This window comes from Lasioglossum baleicum, chromosome 6 (genome assembly GCF_051020765.1).
Source record: "Lasioglossum baleicum chromosome 6, iyLasBale1, whole genome shotgun sequence".
Classification (NCBI taxonomy): Eukaryota; Metazoa; Arthropoda; class Insecta; order Hymenoptera; family Halictidae; genus Lasioglossum; species Lasioglossum baleicum.
In genome coordinates, this window is record NC_134934.1 from 8,845,245 (window position 1) to 8,869,612 (window position 24,368).

Genomic DNA, 24,368 nt, shown 5'->3' on the forward strand with positions numbered 1-24,368 from the left:
CAACAGACAGAGCAGCGAAATGAAATAAAGTACGTATGGTCAGTGGCCGTTGGTCAGTGACCATTGGTCACCGTAGCTATTGCATACGAATTGTCTGACGTGTCTGCTCATGACCCACCTATTCTACTTCTTTACTGCTAAGCGGGCGAACCTGACCCTCAGAGTCGATTTCCAGGAGAACAGAGCCCCGGAATGAAAAAAAAAATCGATTCAATATTTTCGTGTTATTTTCCCCCCTAGAATCAGGCCCTGGTTGCACCGTGGACACTGGAACACCGTGTATACATCGACACCGAAAACCGGCTGAAAAGCAGGGACTCTCGCGCGCGCGCGCGCGTTGCCCCGAAGAAACCCGGCGGACCGGTACCCGGCAGGTACAGTTTCGATAATTGCAACAGGTGCACGACCTCCGGCGAAAGTGTGTCTTGCTCGAAATCGATTATTCAACGGGGCCTGGGGATCCGAGGCCGTATCCGTGCCTGGTCCACGGGTCGTTTCCAATTACAACGGAAAAGTCCAGGGGTCCTTCCTTTCTCGATCGCGCATCGCCGCTCTTAATGATCGCCGGCCTTTGATCATTGATCCACGCGAATATCGCCACACACGATGGCCCGAACAGGAAAGAGGAGAACAGAACCGGAAGAGACGAACCGAGAACACGGGGAGAGAGAAAGAGAGATTTTTACTGTGTCGCCCACGGGACAGGGCGTTGTCCGTTGCATCTCGTGGCGTAGCACGCGTTGCAGTTGCAGTTGCAGTTTCAGTTGCAGTTTCGTTACGATGCACTCCTGTGCAGTCTAGCGGAGCGTTCTACGCTCCGCTCATTTCGCATTGTTCGATACGAGCTTCGTGCCGCGCCGCGCCGCCTCGACGGGAAAAACGACGGTGCACTATGCGGCTCCGAGGTGTTTCTTTGTTTTAGGCTGTACAAATTAACTCGTAATCTCGTCTTCGTCAACTTTTTCTAGAAAATACTTTTCAGCGTTCTCTACACACTGTTAAGCCGCGGCTTTATAGATGAACAGAAGGTCCGAGATCCGGATACAGGTGCTCAGATAATTACGGACAAAAGTCGAGTCTTGCCACAAAAAATCATCTAGCAATCTAGCTTATCGCAGTAAACCAAAGCTTTAATATAAAAATAAACAGATCCCCCTCCCTCTGCTGTAATACCCCGCTCACAGTTCACCACTTTTTCTATGACTGCCAAAAATTCTCTACTCAGCGACTCAAATTTCGAATCAATCCGAACACGGCCCTCACATCCGAAAAGCATACAACAAACAACTATTGAATTCCTTAAAGAAATTAACCACCTCGACAAAATCTAAAAACACCATAGAAGTTCGTCGCTAATGACCTAGATGTTGATGCGACGTTAAACCTTAATATAAAAAAAGAATCTTTAACATAACCTCCGAAGAAAGTAATCCGTAGGTGTTATTACTAGAATCGAACATATTCATTATTTCTCACATAAACTTTTAAAATCTCTACCCGCTCTACGACTGTATATTTTTCCATGATCTGATGGCAACCAATACTAGTAAAATCTGCAAAGAAAGAAGAAAAAAATAGTGAGCTGTCAAAGATTTAATGATGCCATTTTGCTGATCCTAGATTCTCGTTATTTTGCTATGTATAAAATAGCTGATGCTCTGTCGATCGAGTGTTGAACATAGACCAATCGGTATAATTTAATTTTACTCGCCAGTGTACGAAAAGAAAAGAAGAAGAAGAGGAGGAGGAGGAGCGCAATCTAGCAACATCAGAATCGGAGACCGCAGTAAAAATCGTCCTCGCGCGCCACGATGTTTACAATCGAACCTACGGTACTACGATCAGGGACTTTATAGACGCGACGCGTGTCATTTTTCTCGGTTGTCATAGTCGTTTTTCGCATGGCAAACGGGGCGGAATAGAGCTGGTCTCGGGCGCCGGTGTCCGCGTGTTTACGTCGCAGCGGCGTTTCCGTCGAGTTTATGCGTGTAGATAATGAAACGGCCCGACGGAACGCAAAAAAGGAACCAGCACGCGCGCGCGGGCACGTCGCGTCGTCGGACACAAAGTCTGTTTTCGGACAGTACCAGACCGCGGCGCGGAGCTGCGTGTCGGCCACCATAAAAATTCCTTCCACGGTTTCCCGGCCAACGAAACCAAAATAACAACTTCATCCGAATTCCACGGGCGCCTCGCGACGGCCCCACCCCCTCCCGACACCCCCTCGATGGATCCCCGTGTGTAATAAAAGTCTCGACGAGACGACATAAAAGCCGTTTTTAGGATTCACCGGCCTCACCCGGGACACACCTCCCTGCCCTGAGGGATCAAATCGGGAATTTTTTCGAAAATACGTTAGTTTCCACCGATCCCCGGGGACAACACCAGCCACCCGAACTTTCACAAATCACCCTTTTACCTGGCTAGCTACTTAACTCCGGCGCCTCGACGGTTTTTTAACACGACCGCTCCTACAAAACAAGGAAACGCAGACACCCGTGGAATTCGCCGGACGAATTTTTCTTGTTTCCATTGGGAGAATATTCGTGGACGTCTCTTTGAAACGTTTGCTAACCGTCACGGTCTATTGATAGAACGGTTGAATGCAATTTTGCATTTTTCCCGGGTGAATAAGACGCTCGTAAGTGCATTAAAAATGGACAAAAAGAACAATTGCACTCGTTCTTTTAAATACTATCCTATGATTACTCACAATGTTTCGGATATACAAGGAAAGTATAAGGGTAGAATCGTGGAAAACTTAATACGCTTCGAAATATTTATGCTTTTCTCCAGCATCTACAGAAAATGATGTTCCGCCATTGCGATTACCAAGATTTTCGTTTTATGACTCTGCACCGATTCCGTAAAAAGTTGCATTAAAGGATGATACAGCTGTTAAACCATGCGAGACTTTCCTCTAATAATGGTTTTCTATTTTCATTAATAGTTAATAATTCATTCGAAATAAAAATCGTATAGATTCATTGCAAGACATAGACACCAATTGGGAATTTCTTTCTCCTTTTACCGGCTTTAGTAAATTGTAAGAAATGTATTGACACCGCGTTAAACACTTGTAATCTTTTTATTGTTCGTAATCACATCCACTCATTGCCATAAATGCATAAAATCCGCAGTCTATTCATTAACAACCAAGTTATAATTTTGTTTAGTGACTCCTTACGTGATTTATACAGATTCAAGAATCACACTTGAAAATTTCTGAATATCCTTTTACAATATTTGCAAACCGTCACAGTCTATTAATAGGTTTGAATGAAATTTGCGCATTTTTTTAGCCGAGTGTATTTACGGGTTCAGGAAAGAAGCAAAAATGTTGAAACTTAATTGAGGCGAAAAATTGGTGCAGGATATCCGAAAACTGAGTGATTCATCAACCCTTATATCCGGGTAATGGCTATTAATATTTTACCAATTAAATTGGATGAAAGTTGAACGTCAACGAAAAAACTTGTTCGTAACTGAGAGATCGCTTCTGGGTCAAATGGAGTCGGATGATATACGGGACGGTTTATAATGAGAGATTGGTTACGGAGAAAAATTTTGTTTTTGCTGTTAAACTCCTGATGTATGCGTAAAATCTTAATAATTAAGTATTACTGCTTTCTCATTGTATGTGAACCGTTGTAAGCAGTTGTTGAAGTCTCGAATTTATCACATTATCTGCCACTGGACATTCATTCCATTTTTAAACAATTAATGGCAATTTTCAGTAACGAAATTTGTTTATTCCTTTCGAGGTTTTTATTTGAAAGTACATTTTTAAGAAACCTCTCTACATACATGTCATTGAGAATCCTAGATTAATATTGTCCTAAATTTATACATAATGCATTTATGTAGATTTTTCGCGGATTTTATTATGACCAAAAAAAATTAATTTATTCAATAAATACATTGTTACGACTTCTTAAGGTCACTGCAAGAGAAAATATAATTTTATTTAACTTCAGTTTCTTACAACAGACTTTATCAATTTTTATTTTGCATAAAAATCCGTAATTTGTTGAAACGGATTTATTTTGGTTTAATTGGTTTAGAAACGGAAAACGAAAATTCTTTATTATGCAGCAGAAGGTACTGGCTGCATAAACGCGAGAATCGTGGAAGTAAATCCGGTGATTTCAATGCGCGGTGAGAAGAGCATCGCCGGCCGCTGTAGTGATTTCAACGCGTGGTACAGCGCTGTCGCTGGCCTCGCAGTCAAGCGTATTGCCATTAGGCTGACGCCAAAGCTGCCATATGTACATACATATGTATAATACGAAGCAATATTTCATCGCAAGTGAATTTATTTCAATTTATTAAATTAACTACATCACTGTACTAATAAAACGATACAAATTTGTTTAATTTCTTGTATCACTCACTTTTATAATTCTGTCGTAATTAATTTCTTGTATCACTGACAGTCATTGCATTATAAATCTCCGATGAGCACGATGCCCCATAGTTAAAACGAGGAAATTAATGCACTTTATATGTATAATTCGTCTACTGACGCGCGAACGCGTAAAATAATAATACAGTACTAAAGTAACTCGATGAAAGTGTATAGTCGTGTTCTCGTGCTGATTTCACTTCAGTATGATCTCGAGCAAAGAAAATATCATTTGTAAAATTTACATATCAGCGGCAAAGAGAAAATTTAATTGGAACAGAATGGTAGCGCTAGGACTAATTAATTTTCGATAATAGTGCACGCACGATACGAAATTGATTGCATTTCATTACCGAAGTCTGTTATTTAAGTGTCACGCGTAGGATACTCGACTACGAGAACTACGAAAATTACGGAACTGCAATGAGAGAGGGAGAGAGAAAAGGAGAGACTGGTCGTGACACAATCTACGTGGTAATTCATTTCTTTATCGATTACGATCTCGCAGGCACAAGATCGAGTCGAGTTAAACCGTTTAATCTCGACGTTAAGTGCACGGGCATTACTTTCTCCATGCCGTTTCGGTTTATGACGTTCGGAACGTTGGTAACATTGAGCCTTGAGCCTAACTAACTCGGGAGAAACAGTATGGTTTCCTAAAAAAGTCCCCTTCCCCTATAAACTGATCCGACAGATCCTCATCCTCGAAAAGATATTTATTTATTTTATTTCTTAAATAAATAGTTCATCTCTTATCCCGGAGAGCCAAATTTCTTTACAAGAACCCTGTTTTTGGAAGTCGGTTAGAACTAGGTACACTGAATAAAACTAGATATCATACTATATTATAATATAATCTTATTTATGGATAAATAGACTGCGGATCTTTATTTATAGCAAAATTGAGTAGACGAAATTCAAAATTTTTGGAAAATTTTTAAAATTGAAGATGTTAATGATCTCTCCTCTATTCAAATAATAGAAATTGCTCTTTCTTTGAATTTAGATATAGCACACTGACTGAGACTGAAAATTGTATTAAAATGCAATTAAGTTAAAATGAAATAGATTTATTTGAAACACGTCATTCGTGGAAGAGTTTGCCGACCACTGTCTGAACCAAACTCCATAGAAGAACGTATTAATTTATTTTTGAGGAATACGACACTGTGTCATTTTTTGTCATTAAACTAAAACTGGGGGACAGAAGTGAAAGATTGATTTTCGAAATTCTTTATGCGATGACGCAACCGGTCGGAGAAATTACAAGTTCATTATTATAAATTGTCTCGAATTTTGAACTGCATCTGTTATAAGCGGTCGGCCTCGCCGTACACACGCTCGAATTATTCACATATACAGAATTAATTATGTATACGTGGAGAAGTGCGTGCACGTAATGCAGACCGACTAACCGTGAAACGCATTGTTGCCACAGGATATCTGACAGGTTTCAGTGCGAAATGCCAGCGTGTTCGATAGCTAAAAATGCGACGAAAGTGTAGCTCCGGGGACTCGTGTATTAAAAAAATATTTTTTCATGCGAACTTCAAATTAAACTTTACACTGGATCGCTAAACAGGAAAATTTACAGTTAGTTGTGATGCGAGATGTTATGTAGTTCGATGCAAAATTGTACCGGCAGAAACTGAATAATACTTGCATTGATTTTTTCCGGACAGGACGCAACACCGTGTCAATTTATTCAACGTTACTTTTTGTTACAGTGGATCCGAAAAGTGTTTGAACACTGCATTTCACAGATTCTTTAAAAAATGTCGATATTTAAGTTATGATAATTGCGTAAAAACAAATAGTACAATCATAAGTACCTTAGTAATGTCCATTTTCCCCCGAAACTATTAATAAGAGAAGAATTTAATTTAACCTGCTCACAATTCATACAAAATAAAAATTGTCTTTATTAATTTCTGGTTTCTTTCTTAATAATTGTAATAAATTGGAAATAATGCAATAGTTGAATTCTTCTGCATTTAATCCGCTCCTTTTTGTTACAAATGCATCACATCAATTCTAATCTTACTCTTCTTCATTTAATCTGTTCATTTTTTTGTTATACATATAATCAAAATGAAAATATAAGCTTTCAAAAATTCCCATTATGTATACATATGCTAAATAATGTTGTTGAATAAATCGTCTTATTTTCCTCAAGAATGTGCTAATACGTAATCATTAGACAGCGGGTATCTTCATGCAAAATAAAAATTTTCAACCTGAATTGCAACAAACTGGAACGAAGTGGAAATTTATTTTCTTTCTTAATACGTTTTATATCAGGCTGAAAATAATACAGCAATATTTTTGAATTCCTCTAATGTTTTTACGGTTTTAAATCGCACCTATTAATTTTTGTCATAAATGCATAAAATTCGATGTCTAGTCATTATAAATTCAAATGCAGATATATGATCTAATTTAAATATGTTTTGCTAGCAGTGCGCAAAAATGTTGATGGTGTTACGACAGCGCAAGCCGATGAGAATGTGCAGGACCGCGCGTTAACCATTAAACGGCCGCAATTAGCAGGGATTAAATTATCTTCGTTTAATTACGTGTTCGCCACCCTGCGCGCGAATTAGCCGCGTCACGTTCTTAAAAATGAATCGTGTCGTGTCGACACGGGACCACCTGCGCGAAACATGATCGCAGCCATCGACGCACGATTATCGCAATACATCGGCCCCAATTAATATCCGTTTTAAAACGCTTCTGAATTTATCCCCGAAGACACATTCCGCCGTTTCACGGAACACAAATATCGCAAATGTTCGGCCGAACGCAGACGCGAAACGGCTGTACGCAATGAATGTACAAGGTGTCCGATTCAAAGTGAACTGAAGTGATTAATAATATCGAAGAATCTTGAGGAGAAGAGTCTTGAGGAGGACGAAATTCTGTGTTGATGGTTTTTCTGCCGGTGATGGCGTAAAGGGCACGTAAAGGTCACTTTCAATTTTTTTAATTGAACCATGTACTTTTTCTTTCAATGTAGTTAATATTGTTCTTGATAAGAGATTATTAAAACCATCAATTTAAAGAGATTTAGCAGAATCATTAATAATTTCAGTGGTCCACTTCAAATGGGACACCCTGTACATATGCAAATTCGCATTTCACGGAGACCGGCATCAAAAGTAATGTTTCAGTTATCACGGAATCTGTCGAGGTAAGAAAGTCGGGACGTTTTTAATCCTTCAAGTGGCGAGACTGATTTTAAGCACCTGATATGTTCGACCTATTTATGAATTCGCTGGGCACCTTCAATTCGTTTCGTTTTATTTGAATGCCTCTCGATTAATTTAGTGCGAAGAGCAATTTGTCATCAATGAAGTACAAAAAATATTTTTAAAATCAACAATTTGTGTTCTTCTAAAAGAATGTTCGTAGTACAAACATCGACGAGGAACATTTGTTAAAATTTTATGGACAGAGAAAATCACTTCCAACATTTATATGTAATATTTACGTGGATATTAGAGTACCTCATCCTTCTAACGTATTTATCGAGTATAATATATTTCATTCAGTAAAGATTCAATAGATCAACTTCATCCAAGAAGCATCCTCGTGTCAAACAAAAATTGTACAAGTCAATTTCAAAAACACAAAGTATATAAAAATGAAATTTGTCTGTGAATAATTGAAATAATTCAACCATTTCTTCTAATTTATTTACAGTTTTGCATTTCTTCGATCAATATTTGTTATTGGTGCATGAAACCTGCAGTCCAGTTATCATTCAAGTATAAAATTGTCCCGAAGTTGAAGGTTGGCATTCTTCCCTAGACGTTTTTTTCAGGAGCCAGGAATGCAATAAAACAATGCACATATTTATTGGTTTATCGAGTGAAACTCTATAAGGTACCATCGCCGACAGTCCGACGGAAATTAAAAATTTGTTGAACCAGGGTCACAAGAATTTGGGTAATCTAGTAGCGGGATAAGAGGAGTTAAAAGCGGAGTAGAAGTGGTCGCCAAATCCCATGAATCCGCCAACGTGTCCCATTTCACGAAATACATGGCCCGTTCCGCGAGGAACGCAGGGAATTAAGAAAGGGGGCCTTATTGGGCCGAATGACGCAGTAAACGCGGATAAAAGTTTTCTCCAGGCTCAGCGATCCTGACTACTTCTCGGCTAATCGCCTATTCGCTGTCACATTTGCGATGTTATATCGACGAGGCCGAAATCCTAAGAAAAGAAGCTTAATCCACGTTTTGTGTGGCGAGTGGGAACCATTTTCTTAGCAATCCATTCTACAAATTCCGTTTTGCCCGCTTCAGTATTATAAGGCTAAATATAATGTTCGGTGCCATAGCCAGTATGTTAATATTAATCGTAATAGCACTGCGGATTTTTCATGCGGAAATTTCGTTGTTTAAATAAGCACATTTTTTTCTCAGAGAAATGAATTATTTATTAAAGTCTTTACTAGTTAAAAAAGTGAATAGGTATACATTTTATTATACCTAAAATTATTATATATGTATATTATTATTATATAAATTGTATACAATATTATTAATATTAGCTGATTGCATAAGTTCGTGCCCGATTTGAAAATAAAATTCAATGGTTAAATTTTAAAGAATACAACTTTATTAATCAATTATACATATAGTCATCATATTCTTTTCTGATTGTAGAAAATTTAACCATTTTTTAATTTCCTTTGAATCTTTAACCAAATCTTTAAAATTTAACCATTGAATTTTATTTTCAAATCAGGAAAGAACTTATGCAATCATCTAATAGTTTCGATAAGATAAAAATGGTACAATTTTTAAATCCTTCTAAATCTTTTCACTGTTTTAGACATAGTCTCGTTGTCTCGTTGTCTCGTTTAAACTTTTTCAATTTACATGCAGCTCGACGGACTCCGTAACTTTGACGTTAGTTTTTTTCTTTTGCTCGATGCTAAGAGCAAGGTAATGAGAGAAATTGCATGGAAAAAACAGACGGCGCGGCGGCGGCGGAGCACTAGCTGTAACGCTGGTGCAACTCGTTACAGTAGAACTAGTCGATCTGGAATTTTGTTATCTGCGAACCACAGCTATAAATACGGTCGCACTTATCTATCCGCGTTAGTTGTCCGGAGATAAACGAGACTGCTGTTATTTGTTGAATTTAAATTACCGACGTGCGACGAAATCTCGCCGATCCGCGAACGCGGTCGAGAAAATCGGCTCCGGGGACTGACAACCATGACCAACATGGAAAATCGAGTTCCTGTCGAGAGTCAGACAGAACATTTTGTTATACAATGTCGGTTGACAATTTTTATTGCCTCTCAATCCTCGATTATTTTATTTGCAACGAGGATTTTATTGAAATTCTGATCCTGAGTCGCGTGTGGGTACAGAAATCATTAATTTATGCTAATTTTTAGTGAATTATGTACGAGTGCGAAGCTACATCATGTTATGTCTCAAAAATGTCGACCTTCGTCAACATCCCTTTCAGGGCGAATTCTAAGATCATTTGAAGTAACTTTTTAAAGAGTTATCAGCAAGGCCTGTGCTCTGATTGGTCCATGTTTTTCGCTAATAAACAGTTGGGCAAAAATTTTATTTGGATAAAAAATTTGCCCAACTCTGCTAATAACTCCTGAACGAAGCCGCGGACAACATTTTCGTGAAGGAAAAAGTTACTGCAAATCAACTCTGGCATCACCCTTTTCAAGGATGTACAACAATTTTGAGACACCTTGAATTGTAATGCATCTATCGCAAATAAATAAACTCTATGCTCTGCAAATTTGATTATTTTTTCATATAAAATAAAGAAATATATGTAAAATAGAAATGAAAAATATATAAAATGGAAATAAAACTATAAAATCCAGCCAGCCCAACAGCAGGATGACGATTCATTTTCTCGAGTCAAATAAACACGGAGTGGAATCGATCGATCGAAACGCTACGGTTCGACGCGACAATTAGCCTCGGAGACAGCGTGTACAATTTGGTTAGCGTCGAACAAAAGACAGCGAGAGATCGCAAAAACACGACCGAACGAGAATCGCTTGCGATTAATTTCCAAGCAGCCTTTTCAAACATTGTGACTTATTTTTTCACAGGAAGACTACCGGGCGGAGCTGAAGCGATAATTCATAACGCTACCCGAGACGAGCATGAGAAATAATCGTGAAATTAATGCGGCAGCTGGCAATATCGTAGTTATAAATTCGAGCGATTAACTTTGCAAAATCGCCGGACGTTCGTTCGCCGAAAAATATTGTACAGACTCGTGCCATAATTCATCGTGTACGGTGATTCACCATATTCGAGCCGGCCAACGAAGTGGCAAGGGTTTAAAATTAAACGAATCTTGCGTTCGATAATGTTGATCTGCGAGGTTGCCTCGCGCGCGATGCATGCCTTTTTTAGGTCCAGGCTGCGAATTCGCGAAAATATATTGCATAGAGCATAATCGCGGCGTAATCGAGTGCATTGTGCACCGTGTTGCGCCGACGACGTTCTCCGCCATCTTTGGGGAACGCTTTTGACAAGAAGGATTATTTATGTCTGTGTCGAGTATCGAATTCCTTCAGTTATTTACTGTGTAATATATAGACTGCAGATTTTTGGTTGGAACGAAAGTTCGTAGCGTTTGTAAATAAAAATTGAAAGCTAAAATTCAGATATTTATTCATAGATTTATTCAATAGCATATTTTCCATTCTGTTCTATGTTACCTTTTGCCATTTTCGAGGTAACTTCTCGTGTTATTGGATAACCATATGAATAAATACCCTAATTTTATATTCGATTCTTAATTTGAAAACGCTACGAACTTTCTTTCCAACCCGATACTTACGATGAAGGACGAATGCCACCGTTTTTATCTTACACGATAAATCTAATAAAAATAGCTATTTAATTCCTCCACTTTGTTATCAGAAAACACATTGCATACGAGTTAGTTTCAACAAAAATTTTGTTTAGCTAGTCATGCGCAACTATTTAACGATGGTCCGTCTAAGGGCGAGTTTCCACCATCGTTTATCACTGCATTGAAAAATGTGGCAAATTAAAAAACGACGAACACGAACGACTGCAGTAAACGTCTGGTCGATCTGGATGCAAGCGGCGTGTGACAGCTGAGAAAGAGCAGACAGGCTCGATCGACGCGTTCGCCATTACGCAGTTTTACAGCTAATTAATAGCGCGGCGGTCGCGGACGGTGGAGACCAGGAATTTTTCAAGCAATTATTTGTTTCGCTGGTGGCGAGCACGCAACGAACGCTTAGGGGACCCGGACCCCCGTTCTACACATTGTGTTCAATCCGCCAGATTTGTTTGCTTTCTCAGATTAAATCTGAAAGCGAGGCAAATTGAGGGACCAGCCGCGGAACGTCCGCAACTTAATTAAGGCCCGTAAACGTCGGGCGCTCTGTGTCTCGGATCATGCAAACTGGACGAAACCTCGAATTTGACTCGCAGAACTATAAATGCATAAAATCAAGCAGACTCTATAAATAAATATTATAAAATCAAATGAACTCTATAAATGCATAAAATCTCAAATGAACTGTAAAAAAGGATAAGAGGAAATAAATCTTATAAATGTATCAAATCAAATTAACTCATCGTCTGCAACCTTATTTTTATCGGCTTTGTCTGCTTACTGGGTGTTGTTTATGTTCATCAGAAATATTTTTAGTGTTCTAGGCTTTAAAAAATTCGGGAATACGTACAGGGTGTCCCAACAATGCAAAATAAAAAATGTTTACATTGATTTCAAGACACAGAAGCCAAATAAAAAATGTCATCCTTCTTTTAATTATCTTATTAAGATAAAACTAGTACACTGGTGACCTTAAATCTTTTTAATACCTCCACTGTTTTAAATTGTACGTACCCATTTTTGCATATTTCGATATGCAAATATTATTTTCCATATTGCACATATGTTTTCTACCATGTCTTTTATATAATTTCACTATATTGTGCAGCGATTTGTTTGACGCAAATATTTTATGCCGAAAATTTGGATAAAATCGAAGAGGTTCGACTTTTCTCTTTTCTTAGCATCCGGATCCAGTAAAATCATTAATTCACAATCTTCATTTGGTTTCTGTAAATAGGTAGTTATAGATTTTGATGAAGATGACATGGCTGCATTTGCAATAGCTCAGAATGCGTTGCAACAGACACGAGTTGCACAAAATTTGACGTTTATACAAGTACATTTACGAACACTTCCAGCCACAGTAAAGAGACTTGAAACTGTCGGTTCACCCTTAACAAATTCGATGAAAATATTCCATGGACTGTATTGAACATTTAAGAGCTGTAAATGTGGAGAGATTTTCGAATAACATAACTCAGGAATCACATTCATTCAAGGAAGTACAACATTTTTGGATACCCTGTATAATCATCGACGAAGAAATGAATAAGATAGATGAACATCAAATTGAATTAAACCTTCAACTTCAAACCTGATTTTTAACCGACTCCGACTCCCAAGATACCCGTTGATCTAATTATTTCTCCGCGGCTCTCTTTACGCAACAGATCAATTTGATTGCCGGTTCCAGGCGCCTTAGAACGTCCAAGGCGTGTCTATACTTAATTGATACTTTGTGCACGGTCGTTAAAAAACTCTAGCACGCTTGATGGACGAGCTGTTGTACATATACATTGCCGTAATCTTGATTAGTTTCCCAATTAATGACGACAGAAGAGTTTTATCATACCGTACGAAAGTTTTGTGCTATTTTTCTCTGTCAAGACGACACAGATTGACTAAACGTTGTTCGATCAGTTGAAAATCGCATTCCAGTTTAATAACGAGCGACGACATACCTGCTCTATTATGGTGCTCTTAATTGCCGTGGAATGTTTATAGAGCTTTTTTGCGCGAAACATCTTCTTTGAGAAACAGCGAGACGAATAAAATATCCTTCCAATTAAGTTACCGGAAAAAAACTTAGGTTCCGGGGAACAACAGGACCACCCAAAATGCGGATTCATTATAAAAGAATTTTTAATCAACACCGTGAACACTCGCACAGGAAAAAGTAGTGTACTGTTATAATAAAATTGAACGACATTTTATTTAGTCATCTGGGTTACGTATTCATACCAACTTGATGTACTCTCTCTCTCTTTTAACACCTCGTAAATCTGTAATTGCTGAGCAAAAAAATCCACGAAGTACCGCTTTCGTGGCTGTGCAATTAAGTTGCGCTCTCTTGATATTCTTGTAACCCTTTTTGGTGTTATAAACGCGAAAAAATGTATACAGCCGCGTTCCGGAGCAGGCTGTTGTAAATGGAAATCGTTAAAAAGAAAACTTTTTTTCTCGTATTGTTCCACTAAATGGCCGTCCGATGATTGGCTGGCGAAACAGTGCCATGACAATTTTACACGATCCTTAATTAGGTTGACAACTTCCTCGGGCATCGAGTCGTAAATAATGTTTTCGGAATCAGCCCTTGTTTGCTCGGAGCGCTCGTATATGTGTCACAGTGTCATGGGAACTGCGTTTATTCACACATACATGCGGGGAAATCGAGTCGCACGATATTTTTACACGTGAAGATTTTCTTTTGTCTTCGCTGATAATATTTCTGATTCCTTATTCCCCCGCATATAATGTAAAATTTTCTCATTTCTCGATAATAAATACAAACACGGGGTTTTTCAGTAGTCAAAAACGCTAGACAAAAGATCGATCTAGGGCGCTATCTTTCTCAAAAGTAATTTGCATTATTCGGAAGCATATAACTGCGCGTGTAGCTATATTTTCATCGCTGTATTCTGCCGAATAACGCAAATTACGCCTTGTAAACGCAAAAATAGGACTTTTGAGGGAGACAGCGCTCTAACGTTTTTGACTATTGAAAACCCCCGTGTTTGTACATATTATCGAGAAATGAGCAGGTGAATTTCGCACCCTAGAATTCCTGGAAACGAGTCTACCGTCTTATGTATCCACTTTTAGCAAGTATACTAGTCAAGGAAGTATTTCTCCGGCGTGATGCAGAGGGAATAAAAGGTTGAAGTTTCCCAGGACCGCTTTTCCCGGCAACACCGAGCAACTTCATCGGTGCTGAGCGTCTACATGCAAATCACATTGACACACTGCGTTCGGAGAAAGTGAAGTACGACTATCCTGGGAATCGTGCTTTCCACGCGCTTTCAAAGAGACGCGTTTATCACAGAGACCTGTGATTAAGGGGATTAGGTGGTCCGATCTGATCGATCTAAGTGATGGTGGTCTCTTGACTATCGTTATGCGAATCTTCGGGAGATAAGAACCAGCTCTGAACGTACCTATACTTTCACGATTTTTCACTCCAAGTAGGATTAAACAGAATCAATGCGATTACTCTGTTCCACTCAATATTTATTGTTGGATGTAGAAATGATCCTTTTCAAGTTCACACAAAATAATTCTACATGCAATAATTTTTTTAGAATTAGACCGAACTAGTTAACTCTTTTTTTAGCAATTACAAGTAATGAATTAAACCGGTTGTGTACCAAACGACCTAATCTTTTATAATCAATTAGAAACATTCGTTTATGATATGATATGCAAAAAAGATGTTCAAAGAATTATAATTTAGGCATTTTTGTGTTGTAGTTTCATCGCCATAATTCATTGTACTTTTCTTCATAATATAAAATGTTCATCCGATTTGATGTGATTTATTTCGATTATAAAAAAATCGGGTCGTTTGGTACAATTATAAAAAAAGTTATTCCGTTTCAAAGGGCGTTCGAATACCTTCGTGGCATAATGTATAAAAAAAATTGTTGTCTCTTATTGTTGAATCGTTGAATGGTACGTAACCCCTTTAACTGACTCCGCGACAATCCGTGGCTCATTGATTATCGGGCCCCTTTCCGCGTTTTAGACAATCGTAAGTCAACGGTGAAAGTAGTTAGTGACACTGAACGGCGAGCTTTAATGGAAATCGAACGGAGAATCTCGCCGACAATGTAGCCCCCCTCCCTATTTGCATAAGGTATTGTTGCTTTTGAGGCCGGCTCAGGTCTGGCGCGAGTTACGACGAGCACCGTCGGAGAGAAATCCATTCCGAAGCGGGCCCGTAAAAGTGGTTTCAACCAGCCGGCAAATAATTCGACCTGGACGCTAACGGGGATATCGTTATCGTCCGTGGGCTACGTGAAATCGTGCAAGAACCGGCGCGGCGCGGCGCGATACGCTGCAGCGCTGTGCAACGCGCGGGCACAGAGCGGCGTCGATCCGATCGATGCACTCTTTGACCACTATTTTTCGGCCGTTTCCACTCGGCCGGCTCGAACCGAAAGTCTTGCGAGAATTTTCCTCCAGCGATCGTTTCGTTCGCGCTTAGCCGGTCGCGGTTTCATAAAATCGGCTTATTCCGACATACTGGATCCGGCTGCGAATCGTCGCTCATGCGGAGGCGGGCAAATCAGTTTTGCTCCGCAAACAGCATAAGGTCGACTGTGCTGAATCGATATCGTATTGGCACACTCGGTCTTTCGGTATCGATCCTTATCCGCCACTCAATTTCACACATTTCTTTCGGATTTTGAATGAACTTATTGTTAGCACTCGAGTAGTGACTCTGGGGCACCGCTAAAAATTGCAGTACCATTATTCAAAATATTGTTTACATTATTAACACTAGATCTACCAAGGGAGGTCAAACTGATCCGCTCCTGATATGTCTTTTTTTTTTAGAAATATGAAAATCATAATATGAACGAAATTTCTCTAGCCTGTATTTATTAATGTAGTACAAGTCAGTATGAACTATTGTACATAGATATCGCCCAAAAACATAAAATTAAAACTCTATAGGGGTGAATGGGGGGTTAAAAGGTTTTATGGAGAAACAATATCAATTTCCGAGGGCATTAAACGGTTTTCTATGCGAGCGAAGCCGCGGGAAAAAGCTAGTATTACATAAAAAGAGATATATCGAACATAACCGATCGTCATGTTCCCCCCGAATCTGCCGAAAATCGTTGTCCGCGTGCAGCGACGGATACGTCTCGATCGGCGACAAAAATCCGGCAAACGGCTGGGCACTTTCGACGAAGAAATAGGCGAGAGAAATGGAGAAATTGAAAAAGAGAGATTCTAGCGTTTTCTTGCGACGAGTCGGACCGTTTAGAAGGCGACGCCGAGTGTCGCGGCGCGCCGCGGCGACTCCTCAGCAAAAAGACAAAGTCCGATCGGACGGCTCGTTACGGATTGTATTTTTATCGAGCCTCGAATACCTACGGGTGAACTAAAGCGCTGTGCTGCGATCCTAAATCCTCGATCAACGCGTAAGAAGAAGATCCATGACCCGGTCGCTGGGAGAAACAATTCCGAGAGAAAAGACAGCGTTCCATTTTGTTATCCCCTCTGGTTTCCACGAGCGGATTCCCGCGCGAAATTACTCGTTCGCCACTCGAATAAGATCGATCGATAGATCCGTAGGCGAGCAACCCGCCTCGGGTGTTATATTCGCATCCAGAATTATGCAATGCCGGCGTGAAATTAGATCTCCGCCTCCTTTAAGTGAACGCAACCGCGCACCTTTGTTCTACGGAGGTCGCGCGAGTCCCTTGGTCATCGCCTTCTACCATTTTAACTCCATCCACCTTTTTCTCGCTGACCCCAAAAATGATCCGCGATAAATTAATCGCTGGCAATTATTCCTCCGAAAGGTCTCTCTCCACGCGATTTATCGTTGCAAGACAATCAAGCGTCAGACTTGTTTCTCGTAACCAAGTTCGAAAGAACATGTAGAAGGAGACACTATTGGGTCGTAACGTAAATGCAGTTTATCCCACGCGTGCTCAAACACACTGCTAAAAACATAATGGACGCAGATGACGAACGCGGGAGACTATAAATCTGTACAGTACCATAGAACTTTGTGTAGTTTAGACAAATTTCTAGGAACAGAAATCGAATAGCACATCAACTTTTATCTCTGCGGAATACCTTGAAGTAGGACAAACGAAGAATTGAAGAAGAAATTGAAGAACATTTTATTACTTTTTAACCGACTTCGAAAAAGGAGGAGGTTACTCAATGCGATCTGCATGTGCCTTTTTTTCGCTTTTTTTTCTATGTGTGTTCACCGATTTCGCCGAGATGGATGGGCCAATAATTAATCGGAACGAAACCTTCTGCATTTTGTACGGTGTCTCCCGATTGGTCCCTTGAAAACAAATTTTCCATTTTCTCATTCTTTGCGGTTTTTACTGCAAATAACCAATAAGACCGAAAAATCATCTCTTCCCACCTACTGATTTCCAAGTTCATCATATTCCAATGAAATCATAATCAGCAACATCTGTTATTTGGAAAATTTTCAATTTTTTGCGTCGCCTCCGAAAAGATTGTATTGTATTTAAGTTCGTGTGTATTCAATGGAAATTATTTCACACGTTTTAGTGCATTTTTTAGTGCGTTTTTTCGAAGTCGGTTCAATTTTTTTGCTATTAGCGCGAATGGAAAATAAACTTTTCTCAAACGTCATGAAACTTTGTATTGCGCACAAGTTTTTAAAGATTTGTGAATGTTTTATTTGTTTTATATAGAATCTCAACAGGGGTCGACAATTATAAAATTCGTGAAAGCACATCATCGTAATGGATTAGAATTTGATAGTAAATTCTACAAACTCATTCTTGAATAGGAATTCTTTCTTAGGTATTGAAACCGGCATCACACGGCCAGGTAATTTGAAATCAAGATACTGTTCTTTTATTCCGTCCATAAAAGGTACATATAAAGACAAGGTTGAGAACAGCTCAATAATACCCGAGCCAATGCAATCAGTCGTAGGTATTTATCGCTTTGATATTCACAATACTGGACTGCCCGAGTCCAGTTATTACTGTATAATACTTGTTATGTATTTCGAACGAGGCACGGAACGTTTACGCGTCGTATTTCATGTTACGTACGCGTTAACGCGCGATAATTGCGCGACCTGCCAAAACATGGCAGGTGTTGTGGTCTGATTGCTCGTGGGTCGATTTATGTTCCGTGTTTTTCGTGCCGTCGTGAAAGTTATAACTTTTTGGCAACGTCGTGACAAGAAAATACTGTCCTCCTCTTTTCTTGACGCAGTTGGACACTTAGGATTCCTTGAAAACACGAAATTATTTGGACTTTTTGGATTCTTACAGCGTACAAATTCAAAGCAATGCACCTCGGTTTTTCGTGAATGGTTAAGGGTGGATTTAAGTGGGGAAATGTTGCGTTTGTTAATTGGACCGGGATGTGTCGGAAGAACTTTAGGTTGAGAAAAGTGGGGAAACTGTCAAAGAGATTCCTTTTGGTATTGTCTTCGGTCGCCAATAACGAGATTTATAAGGGTTGTCCGCTTGTCGCTTCGATAGGTGTTATCGATCTGTCGGAGTTGGAATTTTGCATGCGTTTTTTGGTTGCTGTAACGTCCTTTACAGGTATATGGCCCAATAATAACAATGGACATAAGGTATTCTTTCATATTTTGCAACTTCAAATTTATGATCCGATTGGGCAGGGAGACGATGACGTCGTACGGGCCTGGCGACGAATGTCCCTTTAAATTTCGTTTGTCTCGAGGCACGCACACGATTATGTTGTCTCATCGACGCGGTCCGGTGGACTGTAGTTGTAGGCTTTTAACTCTTAACTTCAACTTTTAACGTATAACTCCACACAATCAAGTTTTGCGAAAACTTTAACAGCTTACATCTCAATAACTATTTGTTTTCGACATGTGGCTTCTCTCGAACTTTTTCTCTTCTGGATGAGTGGTGTTATGCGAGCAGGTGTTGATGTGAAAACAAACTTTACCAACAATTTTCTCTGTTATAAAAAATGTTTCTATTGATTGCAAGACACTGGAGCCAAATAAAAATTTCGTTCTTCTTTTGACCATCTTGGTAAGGTGAAATTAATACACTGGGTGCCATTTTGTTTAATACCTCTACTGTTTCAAACAGTACGTACCCATTCTTGTCATAAATGCATAAAATCCGCAGTCTAGTTATAAACAATTTTGCGGCAAGTTTCTCTTACAAATGTCCACCGATCCAGAGGTGTAGATTCATCCCAATCTATCTAAATGTGTCCCTTTCAATGTTACATACGAAAATCGTCGCGAGCACCAGCATAATAATTGGACAGGCGCTTCAAGCACATGTCCCCGGTATTTTTTGCCGGCGACAAGTTCGATCCCATCGGTAGTAGAGATCTCGACTGAGATGTAAAGATCAAGATCCTCGAGATTTTCGATCGACCGTAATTTCCAGTGGCGCACACGCCTCGAGGAGAAACGCCATTGAGAATGAAATCTCCGGGATGACGCAGCCCGTTCGCATACGCGCTGAAAGGACTTATCAATCATCCGTTTCGAGCGTCGCTGAATCGATCGTGATTGGATTATTTCGAAACGATCGTGCACGGCGAATGCACGACGCGGGCCCAGTCCCAGTCACGCTGGGACACTATGACGAAACGATAGAGATTTTTATAGCACGACCGCCAGAAAAATGTTTCGACAGCCTCCGCGCTGCCGTCATGCGGGCACCGAGCATAGTTCTAGTGACACGGACGGATCAGATAAATCGCTGGATCCTGCGGGTCGGGACCCTCGAAATGGAGTAATCGACCGCGATTCGATTATTCAGCAAAATCTATCAGACACTCGGATAACTTTCTGCCGATATCGTTTGGTAAAGACAACTCTAAAAAGATCTAACCGTAATATTTGGTTAATAACCGAAACTGAAAGAATAAAATTTATCTGCAAATCATAAATAAATTTTGCAATGCGAATATTTCTCGGTAAAAATCAATGTCTAAAAACCAAAGACGATTGTCTTATTATTATTTTGCTTAATGAGATCCACAGTCTAATAATTATTATACATTCTACATGTAATTTCCAAATAGTAATATTTTGATGTACTTTGCATTAGGATCTCTTCTCAACACTGACTATAATAAACGACAGTGGGTGAAACACAATGCAACAAAGGAACACGTTCAACAATGCAAGAGTAGACAGCCGGGCAACGGTTTATTTCCAAGGTGATTGAATATATCTAATTATACATTGAAATCATTCGAGGAAAAACGTGATTAAACAGGATTATCATTCATAAAGAGCTCGACTTCGTTGCAAATCTGCAACCTATGAGAACATGAAATAGTGGAGTTCGAAAAGAGAAATACATAGATTGTCAACAATGTCACAATATTTGTCGGATCGTATTCAAGATCACGGTTCTCCGTACATAGATTATTATGACATGTTCGACGGAAACGCGAGGAAAAACTGCAATTACCAGCAGTGACATCACTCGCTGTTTCAGTGAAGATAGGATTCAATAACCTGTAAAATAAACATTTCCAAGGATTTTCGAGATATTGTACTTCGAAAATGAAGAAAATAGAACAAATCCAACCAGAAACGGAAGTACCGGTATAATCTATCAAGATCAATCTGAGATCATTGATCTTCAACTACTTGGCTCCAGCGAACTCGTGTTTCAATGAGCATTTAAAACTTATTTCGACAGAGTCGAGGTTCGAACGCTTAACTTGGAGATAAGTATTTCCAAAAAGGTATCTGCAGATATTTGAATATGTTCTCGAGGTCATCAACCCGAGTACTCTTGTGAACGTCGGCAGATAGATGGATAGAAGCCCTCGCCGATTACGTTGCTTATTTTTGGTGACATTTTAAACATTTTCCTGCATCCTGTAGCCTAACAGCACGATGAAAATCAACGAATAGCAGACCTCAGCGATTCCGTCGATAATTTTTGGTAACATATTAAACCGTATCCTGCATCCTGTAGCCTAACAGCGCGATGAGAATGAACAGATAGCAGACCTCAACGATTTCGTCGATAATTTTTGGTAACATATTAAACCGTATCCTGCATCCTGTAACCTAACAGCACGATGACAATTAATAGATAGCAGACCTCACCGACTTAATGGTTATTTCTGGCAACATTTTAAACATTTTCCTGCATCCTGTACCCTAACAGCACGATGAAAATCAACGAATAGCAGACCTCAACGATTTCGTCGATAATTTTTGGTAACATTTTAAACCGTATCCTGCATCCTGTAACCTAACAGCACGATGACAATGAACAGATAGCAGACCTCACCGACTTCGTTGGTTATTTCTGGCAACATTTTAAACATTTTCCTGCATCCTGTAACCTAACAGCACGATGACAATTAATAGATAGCAGACCTCACCGACTTCGTTGGTTATTTCTGGCAACATTTTAAACCGTATCCTGCATCCTGTATCCTAACAGCTCGACGAAAATTGACTGATACACAAGGACGTAGAGAAGCGACCAGCAGAGCACTAAAACTTCGATACCGTTGCGAAGAAACTGGCGGAGACCGGTTTCTTTTGGATCGCACCTCGCATTTGCCAGTAGGTACACCAGGTACATAACAAAATTTCGCGATTCTTATGAGCGTGCGTATTCGCAGCGTGTGTGGTTTCCCTGGGTCCTCGGCCCACACGGTTCTGGTGTTCGCATACGAGCGAGCGAGCGAGTGCGCGTATCAAAAACGCACACGATCGAGCGGATACGCGGTCGACAAGGGGACACGCTCGCACGATCGTCCGGGAACACGCGAGCTCTATGCTGGTATCACACACGGACACACACATGCGCGCACAGATACACATATATACCGACAGGTCGTCGGGACACAGGTTAAGGAAACCATCGGTGTACAAGTATATACTTGGTTTCTCGCGCGCGCGCGCTCGTGTCAGTGTGTACTATACCGGAACGGAACGGAACGAAGCGGAGTGGATCGTAGAGTGACTAACCTCTGCGAATAGAAGATGGACGTCCGCCGGATGGCTGGGCAGGAGTAGTAATCCTTGGTCGGATCGACAGCTGACTCGTCGTCCCTTGGTAAACCAGGTACGGTGATCCGGGGAGGATCGGTCTCACAAAACGATACTCGGAGACGGTCTAATCCACGGCATACTGAACTCGTCGGCTCTTCTGCTCTGTGTATTCGTTTGGTGTCACAGTGTCACAGTAAAAACAAAAAAAAAAAAGAAGAATATAACGAAGCACGGAAAAGGAGGTTGTCCGACAGAGGTTAATCTCGCGTTCTCGCTGGTGCACGCGTTGCTCTGGCCAGGTTGGACAAACGGCACGGGCAGGTCTTGGGAGCCGAACAGAGGAGGAAACGGACCGGTTGCCGAACGTTCGAGTCACACGGAAGAGGCGCAGGAAGCGAACCAGTAAGCCAGCCCAGCCAGGCCAGCCAGGCAGGCAGGCAGGCCAGCCACGCACAGCCACGCACAGCAAAGCAAAGGAGATCGGGACGTCCACGCACTGAGAGAGCGCGCCCCGGAAACCGCGTTACCAGATGTTGATGTCTCGTGAGGACCTCGGACGTAGCCGCGGACGCTTCAACACGGGGAAAACACTCTCACTCGCGATCGACACCGGACGCGCTTGTTCCGCCGAGTTTCCACGATGGCTGCCAACGCCGATGTTCGCCGGTCCCTTCGGTGCCAACTACGAAATCCGCATAACCACGGGATCGATGCTCTGGCAGCAACCACTGATCGACCGATATCGCGTGTACCGATGTTCAAAGAGCCCGACGACTTTGGTCGATCGACGGACCACACCAAGTTCTAGAGACCCTCGACAACAACCGTGCGGCAGTGTTCACCGGAGACGACGATCGAATCCTCTTTTAGTTTTGCGCTCTCTTTGTATGATCGCGGATATATACGTCGCGGACGAATCGGACGGTCGTGCTAGCCCGGCGACGGGGGCCCGGGAACACGGAGATCCTAGCTGGCGATCCAACCCGATCCAACGTGGATCCAGCTGTTTGCGGATGCCGATGTTGTCCGGGACAGTGTCACGCGGCCATAAACCGTATTGCTCGCCGGCGACCGTGCGACTGTACGCGTGGTGGAGGTGGAGGAAGGAGGAGATCGAGGTAGCGGTAGGTAGTGGCGCGGAGGTAGAGGTGGGGAAGGAGGAGAACCTTCTTCGTGTTCCTCTTCCAGACTGGCTTGGTGCACGTTCGGCTGCTGCTGTGCTGGATCTCCTCGAATTCACTTCTAGTCGGAGCCAGGCCGGACCGGGACACCCGGGACGAGATCCGTTTTTACTTGGGAAGCCGGATGTCGCTTCGAGACGGGAAGAGGAACACGGTTGAATCGAAACAACGACGACGACGACGACGCGAAGTGCCTCGTGAGATCGATCGAGATTTCCGAGGTTTCACCGAGCAGCAACTGCGGGTCGACGTGTTGTCAGTCGACGAGAATCTCGCTGGAGGTGCTGTTGTCGTCTGGCGAATGGGACCGCGGTGCTCGATCCCGGCGCGGCGCCGCAAGAAACGAGAACATGAACGAGGGGAAAACGGTGGAAGGAAACGGGCGAAGCCGTGTAATGACGAAGAGAAACTCGTGTTGCGAATAGCTCGGCGCAACGGCGACGGCCGTGGAGGCGCACCGCGACGGACGTCGGCAAGGCAAGGCAAGGCAAGGCACTGCTGCCGCGATGTCTTACGGTGGCCGCGGTGCGCGCTCTATGGCGTGCATCATGGAGGACTTTCAGCGGTATACCTCGCTGGCTCGGAGGAGCACAGCCCGACGAAAAGGGGGTAGAGAGCCGTCGGCTGGCAAACGGAAAAGAGTACGACGCTGCCGGCTGAACAGAGAGGAGCGTACGCGCGCCGAGTACAACGAGCCGAGAGAATATATACTAGGTAGGTAGGTAGGTATGTATTTCGCCTCGGGCGACTCCAGGTATAGCGGTACTTCGACCCCTCCCCGCGCCCTCTCTGACCCCCCTACTCTCGCTCTGACGGTGCCACCACCACGCTCAGGTGAGTTCTCCGGGCCCCGCGGCTCACCTGGCCACCACCACCTTCGCATCCTCCTCCACCTCTCTTCCGTCTTCTCCTCCTCGA

The 24,368-nt window shown here is 41.6% G+C and overlaps 1 protein-coding gene across 1 annotated transcript in view; it reads right to left on the bottom strand.

The window, feature by feature from the left end:
• Positions 1 to 24,011, bottom strand: part of LOC143209974 (uncharacterized) — a 153,656-nt gene extending 129,645 nt beyond the window's left edge. Inside the window, exon 1 of the mRNA XM_076426344.1 lies at positions 22,246 to 24,011. The gene's annotated coding sequence lies outside the window, so the exon portion shown is untranslated. The remainder of the gene's footprint in view (positions 1 to 22,245) is intronic.
• Positions 24,012 to 24,368: the final 357 nt, after the last annotated feature.